General features: G+C 38.2%; 1 long non-coding RNA gene across 1 annotated transcript; it reads left to right on the top strand.

Moving 5' to 3' along the window:
• The first annotated feature begins 5,532 nt into the window (after window positions 1-5,532).
• LOC131609742 (uncharacterized) lies at window positions 5,533-13,926 on the top strand. The gene is made up of 2 exons (XR_009286308.1): window positions 5,533-6,199; window positions 13,699-13,926. It is a non-coding gene; the product is annotated as an uncharacterized LOC131609742 (long non-coding RNA).
• Window positions 13,927-19,507: the final 5,581 nt, after the last annotated feature.

Genomic DNA, 19,507 nt, shown 5'->3' with positions numbered 1-19,507 from the left:
TATATTCTCTCTACCATATTTATTATCACATCATTATATATTAGTACAAAGATATATTGATAACTGTCATACCCTGAAATTTGCCCGATCAAACCTGCATCTATTAATTCATCAGGGGTATTAAAATAAGGGTCACGGGGTTTAACATCACTATTGTTAAACCCATTCCCTTATAAATTGGTGGAAATAAAATAGAGGTGTGGATGGCAAACATTTTGGGGCCCAAACACTTGGCCCATTTATCTTATTGGTTTTATCATTTTTGTTCTATTACAATTCATTATTTACTCATTTTTATTATCATTTACATTGGATTATTATTATTATTATTGTAATTCTACTAACTAATATTATTAATTATTATTTGGATTATAATTATTAGTATTAGTAGGATTATTATTAGCTTTTTTATTATTTTATTAAGTTAATTAGTGGGTTAATATATTATTACTAGAATTATTAAAATGATTAATTGGGAAATAGGCCCATTGGGTGTAGAGAACCCTAATTTGACTAATATAAATAGAACATTTTTGTACACATGAAAGGGGACTTTTCGAATCCTATTAGGCGACCACTTTTCATTCACTGTACCTCTCTTACGAAAACATCACAGAACCTTTTTGTTTTTTTCAAATATTCATGTTACAACAAAATTTGTGTGAGATATTGGATCGAACTCTAGTATGGCCGAAGGGTAGCTTCTTGGTTCGACAGGGTTAAGCATGAAGTCGAAGGTTGTTCACATGCTTGTGTCAAAGATGCTAGGGTCGTTAGCATGTTAAATTAGGTTTTAGTGTTTAAACCCTAATTTGTTAAGTTGGCTTGTGTAATGGGCCTTGTGGAAAAAGCCCGTTAGTTAGTATGTTAGGTTTTATTATAAATAGCATACTAGTCTCTCGTCATTGTTAAGCTGCAAATCCTAATTTGGGGTGAGAGAGGTTATTTTTTATTCTTGTAAACTTGTAATCTTGTTTTAAAAGAAAGTAAAAGAATAGCAGTTATAACCAATCTTATGTTCCTCTTCTTCCTTGTCCTTTATTCTTCCCTTGTATTATACTTTGTTCTTGGCATTGAATTCACAACAAATTGGTGCGGTGAGCATGGAGAAGATGCCTTCAACAAAGTATGAGATTGAAAAGTTCACCGGAGTGAATGATTTCGGTCTGTGGCGCTTGAAGATGAAAACCCTACTGGTTCAGCAGGGTTGTTTGGAAGCGTTGAAGGGAGAGGCAGCCATGAATGCAGAATTGACGGCAGCGGAGAAGACGAATATGATTGAGAAAGCACACAGCGCAATTTTGTTGAGCCTTGGTGATAAGGTTCTCCGACAGGTATCAAAGGAGACGACGGCATCAGGGTTATGGGTGAAACTTGAAAGTTTGTATATGACCAAATCGCTGGTAAATCGACTCTACCTGAAGCAAGCTTTGTATTCATTCAAGATGATTGAAGACAAAGTATTGGCTGAGCAGTTGGATATGTTCAACAAGCTGATTCTTGATCTTGAAAATATTGATGTGAAGATCGATGATGAAGATCAAGCGCTGTTACTATTGTGTTCTTAGCCTCGATCACATGCTCACTTCAAAGAAACTCTCTTGTATGGAAGGGAGTCCCTGACGTTTGAAGAAGTTCAATCAGCCTTGTACTCTAAGGACTTGAATGAACGAAAGGAGCATAAACCTTCGACTGTTGGCGAAGGTTTGGCCGTTAAAGGAAAACTCTTACGAAAGGATGGTAAGTTTGACAAGAAGAAGGGCAAAAGCCAGTCGAAGTCTTACAGTGGCGAAGCATCTAGCATTCGATGCTATCATTGTAAGAAGGAGGGTCACACAAGAAAGGTGTGTCCTGAACGCCTGAAATATCATGGAGGTAAGGATAATGGTAATGCAGCCATTGTTCAAGATGATTTCGAATCATCTGATGTCCTTGTGGTTTCGAGCAGTGACTCTAGGAAGGAGTGGATTATGGATTCAGGTTGCACTTGGCACATGACTCCAAACAAAGACTTGTTCGAGGAATTATGTGATCAAGATGGTGGATCAGTACTGCTGGGAAACAATAAAGCTTGAAAAATTGTAGGTGTTGGATCTGTGAGATTCAAACTCCATGATGAGTCAATAAGGTTGTTGACTGAAGTCAGGTATGTTCCTGATTTGAAGAGAAATCTACTTTCTCTTGGTGAATTCGACAAGAAAGGATATGTTTTCCAAGGAGAGAAAAATATCCTAAGAGTCATGAAGGGGTCGAAGGAAGTCTTGAGAGGCGTGATGAAACAAGGCTTGTATACCCTTGAGGCTGAAGTTGTAAGTGGTTCGACAAATGTTGCATCCACGAAACCTTTGTCGAAGACAGGAATCTGGCACATGAGATTGGGCCATGTCAGTGAAAGGGGTCTGGTCGAATTAGGGAAACAAAATCTGCTTGGGGGAGACAAAGTCGAAAAGCTGAAGTTTTGTGAACCCTGTGTACTTGGAAAATCTTGCAGAGTGAAGTTCAACAAAAGCAAACAAAGAACACATGGATCCCTTGATTACATCCATGCTGATCTTTGGGGGCCTGCAAGGTGTCCATCACATTCAGGAGCAAGGTATTTTCTATCCATATTAGATGATTATTCAAGAAAATTATGGGTATTCATCCAGAAGACTAAGGATGAAACTTTTGAGAATTTCAAAAGTTGGAAGACTCTGGTAGAAAATAAGACTGGCAGGAAGGTTAAGAGGTTGAGAACCGACAATGGCCTTGAATTTTGTAATGAGGCATTCGACAGTTTTTGTGCGGCCTCTGGTATTGCAAGACATAGAACTACTGCAGGTACTCCACAACAAAATGGTTTGGCTGAAAGGTTTAATAGAACTATTTTGGAGAGAGTCAGATGCATGTTGACTAGTGCGGGGTTAAAGAAGGTGTTCTGGGCTGAGGCTGTTTCGACAGCAACATATCTGATAAACAGATGTCCTTCGACATCGTTAGATATGAAGACACCTGAAGAAGTTTGGCCGGGACATCCACCAGATCTCGACAAACTGAGAGTATTTGGCTGCGTAGCCTATGCTCACATTAGGCAAGACAAGGTCAAACCTAGAGCTCTGAAATGCATGTTCATGGGATACCCTGAAGGAGTCAAAGTTTATAGGCTATGGTGCCTAGAGCCAAGTCACAGGAGGTGTATCACCAGTCGAGATGTAGTTTTCAATGAAGCTGAAATGGATTTTAAGAAAATTGATGATGTTGGTCGAAGTACAGATACATCTGACGAAGAGCTGGAACAGGTAGAGATTCCTGTTGAGGTGGAGCATGTTGATGCTGAATTGCATATCTCTGATGAAGTCAAAGAAGAAGCAGAAGATGCTGAGGAAGTTGAGGAAACTGACGATGACTACCTATTGTCGAGAGATAGGTCGAGAAGAGTCATCAAGGCACCTCAGAGACTTGGGTATGCAGATCTTATAGCTTATGCCTTAATCTCTGCAAGTGAGGTTCTAGACGAAGAACCTAGAGACTACAAGGAAGTTATGAGGAGTCGGAATAAGACTAAGTGGCTGAAAGCCATGGATGATGAGATGAAATCTCGTCATGATAATCATACTTGGGAACTGATCAAGAAACCTGCTGGGGCAAGGTTAGTCAGCTGTAAATGGATTTTCAAAGTTAAGGAAGGAATTGAAGGAGTGACGTCGAAAAGATACAAGGCAAGGTTAGTTGCAAGGGGTTTCACTCAGAAAGAAGGTGTCGACTTTAATGATGTGTTTTCTCCTGTTGTGAAGCATAGGTCCATTCGAATGTTGCTTGCCATGGTGGCACAGTTCGATCTTGAACTGGAACAGATGGATGTGAAAACTGCGTTCTTGTATGGTGATCTAGATGAAACGATCCTGATGAGGCAACCTGAAGGGTATGTCAAAAAGGGGAAGGAAGATTGTGTGTGCAAGTTAAAGAGATCTTTGTATGGGCTGAAACAATCTCCTCGACAGTGGAATAGGAGATTCGACAAGTTCATGGCACGCATAAGTTTCATTAGAAGTCAGTTCGACCACTGCGTTTACTTCAGATTTTGACCTGGTAATTCATTTGTTATTTTGTTGCTTTATGTGGATGATATTCTCATAGCAAGCAACAATGTTGAAGATGTGACGAGGGTGAAGGCTGAACTCAATAAGGAGTTCGATATGAAGGATCTGGGAGCTGCTTCCAGGATTCTTGGAATTGACATTCGAAGAGATAGAAAGAAGTCGAAGTTATGCCTATCTCAAGAGGCATATCTCCGGAAGATTCTTGAAAAGTTTGGTATGTCGAATTCGAAGCCAGTTGTGACTCCAACAAACCCTCAATTCAAGCTAAGTATTGATCAGTGTCTCAGTACTGATGTCGAAAGAGCCTATATGAATAGCATCCCATATGCTAATATAGTCGGTTCTTTGATGTATGCTATGGTTTGTACTAGACCCGACATAGCATACCCAGTAAGTCTTGTAAGCAGGTACATGGCGAATCTTGGAAAGGCTCACTGGCAAGCATTGAAGTGGATTTTAAGGTACATAAATGGGTCTCTGAATAGAGTCCTAACTTATGGTGGAGCCTTGGGTGAAGATAGTAAAGCAGTAATAGAAGGATATGTCGACTCTGATTATGCAGGTTGTATGGATTCCAAAAAATCTATTTCTGGATATGTTTTCACTATGTTTGGCACTGCAATTAGTTGGAAAGCAACACTTCAGAAGGTTGTTGCTCTATCAACCACTGAAGCGGAGTATATTACCCTAACTGAAGCTGTGAAAGAAGCATTGTGGCTTGAAGGTTTTACGAAGGAGCTGAAACTTCAAGGTCGAGGTATCACTGTTAAATGTGATAGTCAAAGTGCAATACACCTGTCGAAGAATTCAGCCTATCATGAGCGAACTAACCACATTGATGTGAGGCTGCATTTCGTCAGAGGAGTAATCGAGCATGGAGAAGTCCAAGTGCTGAAGGTTTCGACTGAAGACAATGCTGCTGATATGATCACCAAGACATTGCCGAGTTACAAGTTTTTCCACTGTTTGCAGTTAATAAAGCTGCACGAAGAAAGCTAGTTTGTTTCCTTGATGTTGTAGAGTTAGATCCAAGGTGGAGATTTGTGAGATATTGGATCGAATTCTAGTATGGCTGAAGGGTAGCTTCTTGGTTCGACAGGGTTAAGCATGAAGTCGAAGGTTGTTCACATGCTTGTGTCGAAGATGCTAGGGTCGTTAGCATGTTAAATTAGGTTTTAGTGTTTAAACCCTAATTTGTTAAGTTAGCTTGTTTATTAAGTTGGCTTGTGTAATGGGCCTTGTGGAAAAAGCCCATTAGTTAGTATGTTAGGTTTTATTATAAATAACATACTAGTCTCTCATCATTGCTAAGCTGCAAATCCTAATTTGGGGTGAGAGAGGTTATTTGTTATTCTTGTAAACTTGTAATCTTGTTTTAAAAGAAAGTAAAAGAATAGCAGTTATAACCAATCTTGTGTTCCTCTTCTTCCTTGTCCTTTATTCTTCCCTTGTATTATACTTTGTTCTTGGCATTGAATTCACAACAATTTGTAAAGAAAAAATTCAGAGTTCCTCACCATACATGTACAACACCAAATAATTTTCCAACCTTATTCATACATTGCTAACAATTGACCAACTGACCCTTATTCTATTCAATAACAATCCTAACCATTCGTACATAAATCTCATACCTAGTAAAGCTTTCAAAACCTTGTTTCAAACCATAAATTCAAAATTGTTCAAAGTGTTTTTTTGCAGGAAATAATAAAAACAAAAAAAACAAAAAAACGGTGGAGTAATTCTAAGATGATTTTCACAAATTATCTCTTTTGTTTGTTTTTGTAGGAATAGGAAGAAGGTCACGAACATGAAAAGAAGAAGAGGAATCGGACTCCGACGCACCACCACGGGGCAGCCATCGCGATTCCACCGCCCAGCCACGCCACTCACAAATCGACGACGGTCAACAATACAATACCGAAGCCCCCTCTCCGATTCGGATCCGGCCATCGCTGAACCAACCAATCTCATCACACATCTCCGACGCGCACATCCTCCAACAGCTATCAGATCAATTCCTCCATTCAGCGTACCGCACCACCGACAACCATCCCATTTACGAGACCTCCTCAGAGCATCCACGGCCGTTCCGCTTTGGATCCCAAGCTTGTGCACAGGTTTGATTTTATTGTTGCTTCAAAATACAGTGTATAAGATGCGTATAACTTTTGCTCTGCTATATTCTGCATTTTCATCACAACTTTTGTGTTTTACTGAGAAGAATGTGAAAGAGAAGTGGTAAAGTGAATGAGATATGTCACCACTTTTCTAATGCTAGTTTCTATTGTTTGTTATTGTTATCTTTTATTTATTATTTTTTTCTAATGATATGCCATGTGTTGGGATTTGATTGGCGGTAGGTTTTAGTTTGAAAAGTCAAAAAATATATATGTGAGAGAAGAGAGACGTACCACTCCCTTTCTCTCTTGTTCATTCATTTATTTTTATCATTGTTTTTTTCATCTTTTCTTTAATATTAATAGTTTTAATTAAGGCCTAATAATTTAATTTAGTAATAATTAGATTAATTAGGTTAATTAGATAGTTAATTTAATTTAGATTTAATTTAATTTAGTTAATTTAGGTTAGGATTAATTTATTATTCGTTTCGACTAAATCTATTAGTCGCGATGGGTAATAATTGATTATTTTATTATTTAATTAAATTCAAATAAAACGTATTTTGCTAAAAGGTTTTAACCAAATCTATTGGTTACAATGATTAGCATACTTAACTCGTTGTCGTGTACTAACCAAATCTATTGGTTACGAGAGGCAATGATGAACTCATAATTTAATTAAAATTAAAACACTCTATTTGCTACCTGCGACGATCGAATCTATCGGTCAGAGTAACCAGCAATACACTACTTAATCCGTTAACTATAATGATCAAATCTATTGATCATCGCATCTAACGGTGACATATTAAATCAGGGTTGTACGTCCAAACATTCAAAACACACTAAATCACGACACTACGGATTTTCATCTCTTCAACACTGCGATTTTCAAATCTATGATAAGGTGATTCAAAATACCTTCGAACTTCGCATTTCAAAAACTACGACAAGGTAACTCAAAATACCTTCCAACCATATCAATTCAAATTCAAAGGCGTACAACCCTGTGCCCGAACTACGTTGACTCTGATTCTCCCTAAGGAGATACGTAGGCACTTGGATAACCAAGGCGAGTCCCCTTTCCCAAAACCTCAATTCAGTCCAAATCTCACTTTTCGCCCTATTCACTTCCTTAGCTATAAACCTCAATATTTAGCCATTAAACTTTACTCTGAACATAAAACCTTAGGAAAGGGTTAAGGGTGCCTAACACCTTCTCTTGACCTGATTATAATAATCTTACCCCGATCTCTTAACTGCGTAAGGTTTCCTATTCGCCTTGGTAGAATAGGTGGCGACTCTAAAAGCTAATTTTTAGGCAGGTTGCTACAATAACATCCATTGTTTTAGGTATGACACTGCTTTTATATTGATAACATCCATTGTTTTAACTTTTTCGTTATATGTTTTTGTCATACATACCAGCTCCGTTCCTTGGATTTGACAATCACCGTAAGAGTGTATTATTTGGTTGTGCCCTGCTCTACGATGAGACTTCAGCAAGTTTTGATTGGTTGTTTACCACTTTAACCCACCGCTAACAATTTATTCCCGACAGGTTTGACGTGCCCAAGGAAAATTTGAGGTTGCCCTTACTTCTACAAGTCCATGAACTAAGGAGTGAAACAAGGTCAATGGACCTACAAAGGAGATTGTCCCTAGGATCAATAGGTGTTTAGCATGTCAGAACTTCAACCCCTATGATCGCTAAGTGTCACTCAAGATAAAAGTTGTACCTTCGGATTAGCAATTCTAATGGGATGACCATGCAGGTTTTGGAGTCAATTCATTCGCTCACTACTACGACATTCCACTCGCGCGCTTTTATTTTCAATTTCAAATTTAGGATTATTAACAAACTTGAGGGAGAATGACGAATACAAATAACTAAATCCCGCTAAACATATGCTTTCGAGGTAAGACCGAGCCGATGATGTACAGGCATTGTTTCAATTCCTAAACAGTGGAGATATAAGGATGTTAATCCCTCGTCACCCCCTCGAGCCAGGAGTTGGAGCTTGTTTCTACTTTTCAAAAAAACCTTGATTTTACCGGGGGCAGGGTAGATTTCAATTAATTCAATGGCGTGTTTTGGTTGTCAAGAGAATCAATGAAGCAAAAGTTCAAGCAAAGGTTCAAGCATATCTTCTTCCTCGCATTCATCCAAGATTGAGGGAGCAATGGAGATAACATTCACAACGTCTTCTTCCTCAATACATCAGTCAAGATCGAGGACGTATCAGAGTCGAAGCTTACAAATCAAAGTCAACATGGCAGTCACAACATCCAATATCCAAGGATCAAATCTCAAAGGAGTATTAAAAAAAAGGAGAAAAAGCGCCCGCTAAGTCAAAAAGAAAAATAAAATAAAAACGACTTAGGAAAAAATTAGGGCATCCCGATGAATCAAATCCAAAAGAATTGGTTCATGCAATATAAGGGATAAAAAAACAAAACAAAGGCGAAATACGAAGGATGATCTTGTGACTGCTGAACCATCAAAGCTTCACATCAATGTTTGGGTCTTTACAACATTTTTCATCAATGCTTGGATCTCTACTAAGGCTTCTGCTCAACATCAAAACTGAAACGAGTCTCTTACAAACAAAGCACATTCATTGAATTAAACAAATTTTTAGGATTTGGAGAACATCAAGGAGAAAGGGGTGGGTTGAATAAAATTTGAGCCTTATATCCATTGTTTCTTAAAACCGTGAACCAGGCCAAATTACAACATTCAAAAGTCCTAATTGAGGCAAGGTTAACTACGAAAGCATATTAAGCAGGATTTTGGTGGTAAATCTAGGGGTGATCAAAACCAAACCAACCCAATAGAAAACCGCAAACCAAACCAAACCAAACCGAAACCGCAAAAAACCGCATTTGGTTCGGATTAGTTTGGGTCAGTTTTTACAAAACCGCACGGTTCGGTTCGGTTTGTATTTTGTAAACCGAACCAAACCGAATCAAACCGCACTATGTTAAAACATAAAATTTACTAAATCACATCCAACCCAAACTTAAACTTATTATACATTAGCATTATGATTACGAACAATTTTCTCATCCTTACACATATAATTTCAGTCCCGATCTTCTAAAATCTCTAATAACATTATCGCACCTTCTTTGCCACATACATATTCCCTCTTCTTCTATAATCTCTACTCTCTTATATTCTTTCTTTTTCACCTTCTCATTTTTATGTAAATGTTCCGTATTTCAATTTCGTTTTTATCGCATATCTTCTTCTCTAATCTCTCAACATTTTTTTTTCTTTTTCACTTTCACTAATCTTTCGTCTCTTCTACTTTTTTGTTTCGTTATAATAATTTTTATATTGTTTTATGCTATTATTTTATGTTTAATATTCCACTTTTGTCTAATTTAATTTTTACATATTAAATGGAAAATTGTTGTCAAAATATGACGAGTTTTGTTGTTATTTGATAGTGTATGAATGTATAAATACAAAATTATGTTATCATCTATATGTGTATGTATGGCACAATAAAATATTTGTAAAAAACCGAACCGAACCAAACCGCATTAGTTTGGTTTGGTTTGGTTCGGATTTTTTTTAAAAGCCAACCGAACCAAACCAGACTGCACTATTTTTTCTCTTGCGGTTCGGATGATTTTTTTCGTCAAAACCGCCCAAACCGCACCGCGAGCACCCCTAGGTAAAGCTACTTCTGAATTTACTTGGCTTGTCCAGATTCATCATAATCGTACTTAATGGTCTTCTGCTTGGGTTAAATCACACTTCACTATCAGTTTGAAGACCACACAGTTAAGCTAGTCATTCAATTCCTTTTGTCGCACGCTCGCGAAAAATGAACAGAGTCGCCACCAATATATTTATCCCATAAGGGAAAGGAATATCAGAAAACCTAACAAAGGAAGGAACAGGGTCTTGCGACCAGAGAATCTAGGTACGAGAGTCGGTTACGCGAGGGGAAGGTATTAGCACCCCTCACGCCCATCGTACTCGATGGTATCCACCTATGTTTGTTTCTATCTAAAGGGTGTGTACTATGTCTATGTCTACATGCGAATGAATGCAAAAGAAATACGGGGAAAAGAAGGAAATATTTACAAATGTGCTCGTTCAAGCCCCGCGACTTGATGCCTACGTATCCTTTTCAGGAATCAGAGCGCCGTAGTTCGGCTCCATAGTTTTGTTTGTTTTTGTGTTTTTTAGTTGGGCGAAGTTAACGCTCGCGCTCTTGCATAAGGGATCGACCTAGGATGCAATAGAGCGGAGATAACAATGCCCTTAAGAAAGGAGAGAAAGAGAGAGTTTGAGTGTTTCGAGGAAATCCCTAAAGCAAGGGAAACTCGAGTTACTCTTTGGTTTGTGTCTTTTAGAATTTGGGAACTTACGCCCGAATGGGACCCTAAAGCAAGGGAGATCCAAGCACTCGAATGATACCCTAAAGCAAGGGAGATTCAAGCTTCCATTCCCTTTTTAATGATTTTCACTTTTTTATTAATGTTTTTTAAGTGTTTTCTTTTTGTTTTTTAAAGGGGATTTTATTTGAATATTTTTAGATGTTTTAGGTTGTAAAAGGAAAAGGGATGAAAAGAGGGAGACTAGCCTAATTTCTAAGCCTAGAGTTATTTACAAGTCTAAATCCTAATGTTAACATGGTGACTAAATTCTAAAAGAAGCATACAAGTGATATTAACAAAGTAGGCCTAAAATGTGGCCAAAAGCTAGCAACAAAATCACACAACAATTATACCAAAAACATGGAAATGATACAAAAAAATAGAAGAAGCAATTCAAGTACTAATACAAAATTAACCTAAAAAATACTACTATTTTTATGAGTTTTTCATGAAAAAAAGAATTCTAATTCAAGCAAAAAAAATCTAAATCTATTAATCCTAAAACTAATATTTCTATTGTTTTCTATATATTTTTATCACCTAAAACTCTAACAAAAGGATGAAAAGAAACTAAGTACAAAACTAACTAAAAAACATGGATAACCAGGGGGTTGGAAATGAATTATGGGGTATGATACTTAGGGTGCCCAGGCCTGGTCAGAATGAGGCCCAAGGGGTTTTTATTGTTCACGTTTTTTGACACCAAAAATGGTGGAGTGCTATTGGGCTTAAGGGGAGCGAAAATTTCGTATGGCCCATGGATTGCATTTCAGACTTTGATTCAACTCGTTTTCAGGTTTTTAGATCAATTGTGTTTATTCTGATTTTATAGAAAAAATTAAAGGAAAATTAATTAAATGAAATAGAAGAGGGAAATTAGGGTTCAACGTATGAGTGTGACCACTCATCTCCTTCTCATCTCGCCGTCACTCTCTCTGCACAACAAACGGCGACGAAGCACCGCCGTTGGCCTCACCGTGTGATCACGACTTCCCGAGATAAAAACCCCAAACGCGAAACCTCACCACGCATCTCCATCAATTTCTTATAAAGACTGTGCAGAAAAACGAATTGGAGGCGATGAACTCAGATACATCTTACTTTGTTAACATGGTCTACACAGCGGTATGAAGAAAAGCGAGAATCGGAACTTACCGGAATCGCGAGCTGAAGCCGATTGTTGAGGAAGACCGGAGGGGAGGTAATAAGGTATAATCGTTTCTTTCTTTGCTCCTTAATCCTTTCGCAACTCCTTCTTCTTCCTCTTCTTCTTTTTTCTGCGAATGCCCGTGTTGTTGAATAAACCGTGTCCTCGCGGAGAATTGAATGTTATTGAGAGTAGAGTCTGAGAGATTGAAGTTGCAGGGATTAGGCGTGTGAGGTTTATGCTCAATTGAATGGAGCTTCAAAGGTTGAAGCTCCTTCAATGGTAGATAGAGCTTGTAGTGATGTTTGGGAAAGAAGAAGGGAGTGAAGAAGTTGCAGAGTAATCTGGAGATGATGATGAATGAAGTGTGAGAATGGCGGGAATGAAATGGCGGAGTGAGAGTCTAGAAAGTGAAGATGGAGAATGAGTGTCAGTTATATAGGTGACTTGAAGTTGAGAATTCAGTTAGAGGGAAAGGGAATGAGGGCCATTGGATTGAAATTCGGTTGGAGGATTGAGTGGTGAGGATAAAGCGGTTTTGGTGGTTATGAGTTAGTTAGAGTTTTGTTGAATTCTGTTATAGGTTGGTATGCTGACTAGGATTGGAGGTTGAGAGTTGGTTATTAGGTAGTTATGTTTAGTTAGGGGAGGGAAATTTTGTTTTGGGAGTTTGAGTCAATTTAGTAGTTTATGAAAGTTAGTTATGTTGTGAAACTGAATTAGTTGATGTTAGTATGCTATTGCTGGCCCTTGAACTGTCCCGATTTTTTGATGCTGTCTTGATCCTTTTGAAACTTGGCCTTCATGTGTGCAGGATATGTACGCGGCGTTTATTGTTATAATCTGTAGAATGCAACTGTCTGACAGCCGTTCTATTGACAACAACTCCTCGGGAAATCCAAGAACATAACACAACTTCTGAAGAATAATCCACAGTACTAGAGAACCTGCTTGATGACGGTTTCTTCGACTTCACAATCTTGTTGTTGGTACCTTATTTTTCTTTCGCTTATTGAGCCAAACTTGGTGCCATCATCTTCATCGTCGACTTCAGGTGCAGTGTTTTCGTCAGCTTCATGTGTTGTGTTTGGCTTATGTAAGAATGGCACTGAGTCAATTAGGAATCGAATGTATGTCTGCCTCCGTTTCTTTTTTTGCGACACTGAATAGCTTAATATAATCATGTATTGTATTGATGTATGGATTGGTATGAATTGCAGGATAGTGACTGGAATGAATGTTGAATGACCGTCTTTTGCGATGCAGGTCTGTTTTGGTATTGTGGATGTGAGTTTGGAATTGAGAAGTGTGAAACTGTTCTTGATTTTCCTTAGTGACAGAATGACTCCTTTAATTGTAGGTCAAATATGGATGAAGTCTTGATATGTGGTAAAGGTGATGAAGGTCGATTGAACGGATTACCGGCGAGCTACAGTAGGAAGCATGTTGCAGCAGCTTTATGGAGTGTTTCATGGGATTATGTTGGTGGATTAGCAGTAGGTTTGTTTGGTTTATATGGGGCTGAGATGATGATGTGTGTTCTGTTTTTTCTGTTTTGAAAGTTGTCAGTTAGAGTTTAGTTAGGCTAGGGGATCTGTTTTCTCTGTTAATGAAACTGGCTGCTGGTTTTATTCTGTGGATGCAGGGATTTTTTTGGTTTATATTATGCTGACTGATTTGAATGTATGTATTGGGAACTGATTTTTGTGCATGGTTTTGCAGGTTTGATAGGTTATTTGTATGTGTGTATGTATGGCTGCTTGTATTTGGAACTGTCATGGATTGAATGATATAGCTAGTAGTAATTGTTAGATTGGCTTGGATTTAGTTGGTTAGGTTTAGATGTTAGTGAGGTTACTGTTTTTTTTGTTTTTTAAGATGAATGTATGTGCTGTATGTCAATGGTGTTCTTTTTTGGTTCATAATGGATATGGTGATGTATATGGTTCAGGTTCTTGGTATGTAGCAAGTGGACTCGAACATGGCTTGAAGTTTGAAGACAGAATGGCGCATTCGAAGAAGACTTTGACGCATTTTTTTATGTAATTCTCTTTGTAACAATGAATGTAATGATCTTTTAGCTTGAATTTGTAAATGATGTAGGCTTTTTGTAAATAATGAGCTTGTAATGATTGAGGACCCTTGCAACGGTTTTAAATTTGAATTCTTGGAATTTGTATGTTTGGCTTGTAGTCATGACTTAAATCTTGTACTGACTTGTATCTCAAGCAAATGAAGAAGTTTCCCTCGTTTCCTTAAATTTAAAATTTTCTTCATGCTCCATTATTCCCCATGATTGGAATGCCTCTCAAAAGAAAGTGGTCATGGTCTATCTTGAATGAGGAAGCCCACATGACTTGGTCAACAAAAATCAACATTCCAAGGTTGACTTGTTTATGAAAAGTCAACTTATGCCCAATGAGATCATCTTTAATTTTCTTTCTTTTTCCAAATTTAAATGGTCAATTATTCCTTTACTTCTCTCAATGCTTGATATCAACAGAACTTGCACTTCAAACTAACCATTAATCCCATGTCTTGTGTTAGAAGAAGCAAAACTCGAACAATAACTTTTGCCAAGACCTAAGTGAAACTTCCAATTGCTTCATGACCCTTGATCCCATATTTTTAGATGTCTTATTAAATGGATGAATGCAAAGTTTATGCAAATGACCTAATGGAGAGTATGTACATGAATGCAAAGCCTAAGCCAGTTAGAAATAAAGGGGTAGGACAAATTTGGGGTATGACAGCTGCCCCTATTTAATCATCTTAAACCTGAAAGTGAGATTGGCGTTAGCCTTTCGAACATTCGAGGTAGAAGAAGATTAAATATCAAGACCCAAAATTTATCCTGAAGAGAAGGTGGTGTAAGTGTTATCCTTATTTTTTATTTTGATATCTGCTGGGGAAAGAGAATTTTGTTTTTCGGTGGAATGATTTATGGATGTTATGGTTGAATGAGGAAAGAGGATAATGACTTGCTGGGGATTGGGAATTGGTTTTACGGTAAGAAATTATGGATGAGTGGTGGTTGTCAGGCGAGAACTGACTTCACCTAGGATCAAAAATGAAAGAAATGATTTGCCAGGGCGAGGACTGGACTTTGAAAAAGGTTTGCCAATGCGAGAATTGGACTTTAAAAATGATTTGCCAAGGCGAGAATTGGGCTTTGAAAAAAGTTTGCCAAGGCGAGAATTGGGCTTTGAAAAGAGTTTGCCAAGGCGAGAATTGGACTTTGAAGAATGATTACCAGGACGGGAACTGGATTTTGGGAAACGATTACCAGGACGTGAACTGGGTTTTGAAAATGATTACCAGGACGTGAACTGGATTTTAAAAATGATTACCAGGACGTGAACTGGATTTTGATAGTTTTGCCAGGACGAGAACCAGGGCTTTGACTTGATTTGCCAGGGCGAGAACTGGGCTTTGAAATTGTTCGAAGGTTGGAAGATAAAGGATTCACAACACGGGGGTTGAACCTGAAAAGTTTTCCCATACGGGGGAAGGGACCACGGAGACTAGTGACGACTAGACTCGGTCAAAAGACATCGGTAAGCATTAGAGATTCACGAAGATGTTGATGCTGGCGAAGCATAAGAATTACATTAATCCCTCAGGCCAAAGGCGGGGTGTAACTCTTTAAGAGTGGCAATCGTTCGAATTGCCACACACCAAGTATGGTTATTCAAATGATTGAAAAATGAGATGGGTTGAATGCCCATCCTCATTCGCACTCTAATTTGCACGCAGCATGCGGGAAATAACCTTGGAAACAACGATTCTGACGAAGAGAGACATTGTATTCGATCCACACTGGAGAGAGAAGATGACACTTCTTCTGGGGGTTGAGGATACCAGGTATTGGCACCATGGTTTGAGGAGATTTGTGATGTAGTAGCAGATATCAATCAGAGTTTGTAAGGACAACTTTTTCTGTGGGGAAGTATCGTCGTCTTGATTGAGTGCTGATTTGTATTATCTGGCTTATGCTTTGTATGCATGTTTGAATTTTGTATGGCGTAATGATCCGCTTTGACGGATATGCTACGCTTTTGAGGATGCAATGTTATATGCAGTGAACACTATATGCAGGATGCCAAATAAAGGCATTGGTGAGTTAAACACCAGGGAGTATCCCCTTAGTGTTAAGGACCATGTGGAGGTGCCAATAAATATTGGACTTTGACTTGCAGGATGCCCCTTCTGGTTGTTGGCTTGTAGAGTGTAGAATAACTTCTGACCTCTCACCATGTGCCACTGCTTGGAAGATTTTCAACTTGAGGAGATTCCCTCGATTCACCATGTTGGGGATGAGAAATCCAGGTAACGAGCCTTGGAAGTAGAACAACTCCTAGGAGAAATAAACTCCTATGCTTAAGGAATGGAACAAACTCTCGGGAGAAATAGACTCCGTGCTTGGGGAAAGACCATGTTTCCAGGAGAAATAAACTCCTATGATTGGGGGAGAACTCTCAGGAGAAATAAACTCCTATGCTTGGGGAGAGACCAAATTTCTAGGAGAAATAAACTCCTATGGTCATGGAGCGACCAAAAACTCAGAATTGTGCCCCAAGCTTCGTGACTTATGGAGGAATTTGCCCCAAAGGATCCTTGGAGAGATTTACCAAATCTCGACGTAACTGCCCCAGATTGGTTGAACTTAAGAGAGATTCCTCGACGTGATTGCCCCATATTGATCAAAGCTTGAAGATATTTATCGACATGATTTCCCCAGATATGTTGAATTTGAGAGGTCAAACCTCGATTCAATTGCCCCTGATTAGGTACATCTTACTAGAATCCTCAAGCTTCAATTGTTTTGAAGTCAAACAAATATGGAAACAACTTTACCACGCTCAACGGAGTCTTCAAACTCTTCCCCTCAAGGTAATCAAGGAAAGCATTAACTGTTCATGCCCAACGGAGTTCTTTGGATAACTTGCCCCTTGATGGTCAACATTTGAGATGATTAGCTTTTCCTCCTCGAAGTTCTCAAGTCTCTTGTACTTTGACATGATCAAGTTGCTCACTGATTCTCATTCTTGAAAATTTCCTTGATGTTAAGCACATAATTTGCATGCAAAAGAATGTTAATTCTAAGAATGATAATTCTAATGCAAAGCCTATGTTAATCTTGAAGTTTAAAACTTTTTATGAAATGAGGTTGCGACCTTTTGTGAATGGAAGATAAAGGAAACATACGATACCAACATGAGTATGAGTCTCGCTTCATTGGGAGTCAGTTAAACGCTATCTCATCGGAGTGCGCTTTCAAAATAAACCCTACTTCAATTAGGACTTTTAAGGGTTGTAATTTGGCCGGGTTCATGGTTTTCAGAAAACAAAGGATTTTTAGGCTCAAAATTATTTGTACCCACCCCCTTCGTGATGTTCTCCATTCCTATGTTCAGTTAACTCGACACGAGTGTTCATCCCTCACAAGGAATTTGGAATGGTTGAGGAATCAATGAGGTTCTTTGGACATGGCGGTCGCTCACCTTTTATTCTTCTGATTCATTGTCACACGACTTTGTTCTTGCTTGGAAATTTCATCATCTTTTTTCTTTTGCCATTTTCTTTTCATCCTTTTTTATTTTCATTATTTTTTCGCCATTTTTTTTTGCTCTTTTTTTTTGAACAAGTCGTGTGACCTCGCATAGTCTTGGATTTGTTGGAGGTGATTGCGACTGCCTCACTCCTTTGATTTGATGAAGGATTACCATTGTGGCATCGTCATCTCTTGATCTCTTGATGGAATAAGGATAACCATTGTTGTATCCTTAGATGCACACCCTTTTGGTGAGTTTTGAAAGCTCGATCAAGTTAAATGAACACTACCCTTCCCCAAGGTCAAAATGAGGTTTTTTATGATTAGAAAAGAAACTCCTACTTCAAGGCTCAAAGGGGTTAACGAGGGTCTATCTCCCTTATATCTCCGGTGTTTGGGGATTTGAAACAATGCCTGTACATCCTCAGTAGGTTTTTTTTCAAAAACACATGATTAGAGATTTTTGCGTTTTTATCTTTCATCATTCTCCCTCGGCTCTTTGCCTAAGCAAGAGATTAGTAAAGTTGGTATCGTAATGCCAAAAACATTTTATGAGTGATAACGAAAGGATTACTTCAAGACAAACATAAACAATGCATTATGATTTTTATTCAAAAATTAACAAGTTTTTACATGCTATTGATGCTTAAACAAACAATGAAATGTTACGAATGAGAATGCAATAAAGAAACTAAATGAATGCCATTGTTGAGGAGACTTGACTCCGTCTGGACTTATTGATCTTGAATACTTTTTGCAGTTCTTTCCAAACACTTCAGATTACTCCAAAAGAGAACTCCAACGAAGTCACCCATGGGTCGTAAACTTTTTCCTTGCTTTAGGGATTCGAGCAATGCGAGTGATGCAATGCTCAAGATAAGAGTACGTCTTGCTTATCCCTCGTGCGGGAGCCCCAAGCATAGATATTGGAATAGTAATCACCATCATGAATGGGAAAAATCTTGTATGGTCATCAAACTCAAGAGAGCTTTTGAGGTGAAGAAGACCCAATTATGAGGAGGACATGTCAAGAAGTTCAATTTCTAATAGAGTTTTCAAAGTGTTCACAATTCAACTTGTTCGTGATGCCGATGAGATGGATTTTGATAATGATGCCGCTGCGAATGTTTATATGTTGGTCGAAGAAGTTCCAGAAAACCTTCTTCCTAATGATCAAGATCCTTTGCGACTTGATGAGAGGGTTGTTACTGTAGATATTGGGAACAAGATTTTTACTTGTACATGTCGTATGTTCGAGAACCGGGGATTCTTATGTCGCCATGTTTTCAAGATATTAGACTTCTTAGGGAGTTCTGTCCAATACCAGTCCTTGAAGTCCATACCTGACCACTACATATTGAAGCGTTGGACTAAAGGAATTCGTCCATCCCTTGATGCTTTAAAACCCATCAGTATTGGAGGTATTCAAGATACTACTTTTACACAAAGATATCAACAAGCTTCTAGTGTTATGCTTCATATTATAACCCGTGTTTGCATGGACCCTGATGCGTGCCAATTTTTTCTTAATGCTGCAATTGAATGTGGGAAGCAAGCGGGAGAGTTGATTGTTGCTAAAGATGTTTTCGATCAACCTTCATCTTCCAGGTTTGCATCTTGCAAAGATACTAGTGTTTCTAAACCTCTTGTAGTTGATTCTAGTGCACAAAAGTTCAAAAAGAGACCCAATCCAATCAGGTATAAGAAACGGCTCAAAAGTGATTATTAGTTAGCTAGGGAGAGACAAAGATTCATCGCACAGCGGAAGAAACAAAAGAAAGAAGAAGATGCTGCAAAATTAGCTTTAACAATCAACAATGTTGATTGATTTTCATTAATTTCTTTCCATTATTTTAGACAATTATATTTCAGTCTACTATTTGAAATTTTCATCATACTGTAAGCAGAATTTTATATTTCAGTCTACAATTTGATTGTTTTAGTTATTGCCAATTTAGTTATTTACTTTATTTTAGACAAGTATATTTCTGTCTACTATTTGAAATTTTCAATATTTTGTTTTAGTTACTGGAAAGAGAACCTCACTTCCTGAGGTGAATTTGTTTAGCATGCTAGTGACTAGAATCAGAATCTTTTACTCTAATATACAATTCTTTTGGCCCACATAGAAAGCTTCTTTGAATTATAGCCTCCTGCTTCAATTTAGTTTAGAATGTTCTTTAGTTTAACCTCCTGCTTCTTTAAA

This window comes from Vicia villosa, linkage group LG6 (genome assembly GCF_029867415.1).
Source record: "Vicia villosa cultivar HV-30 ecotype Madison, WI linkage group LG6, Vvil1.0, whole genome shotgun sequence".
Taxonomy (NCBI): domain Eukaryota; kingdom Viridiplantae; phylum Streptophyta; class Magnoliopsida; order Fabales; family Fabaceae; genus Vicia; species Vicia villosa.
The sequence above is the reverse complement of the archived record's forward strand: the minus strand, read 5'-3'. Positions and strand labels throughout refer to the sequence as shown.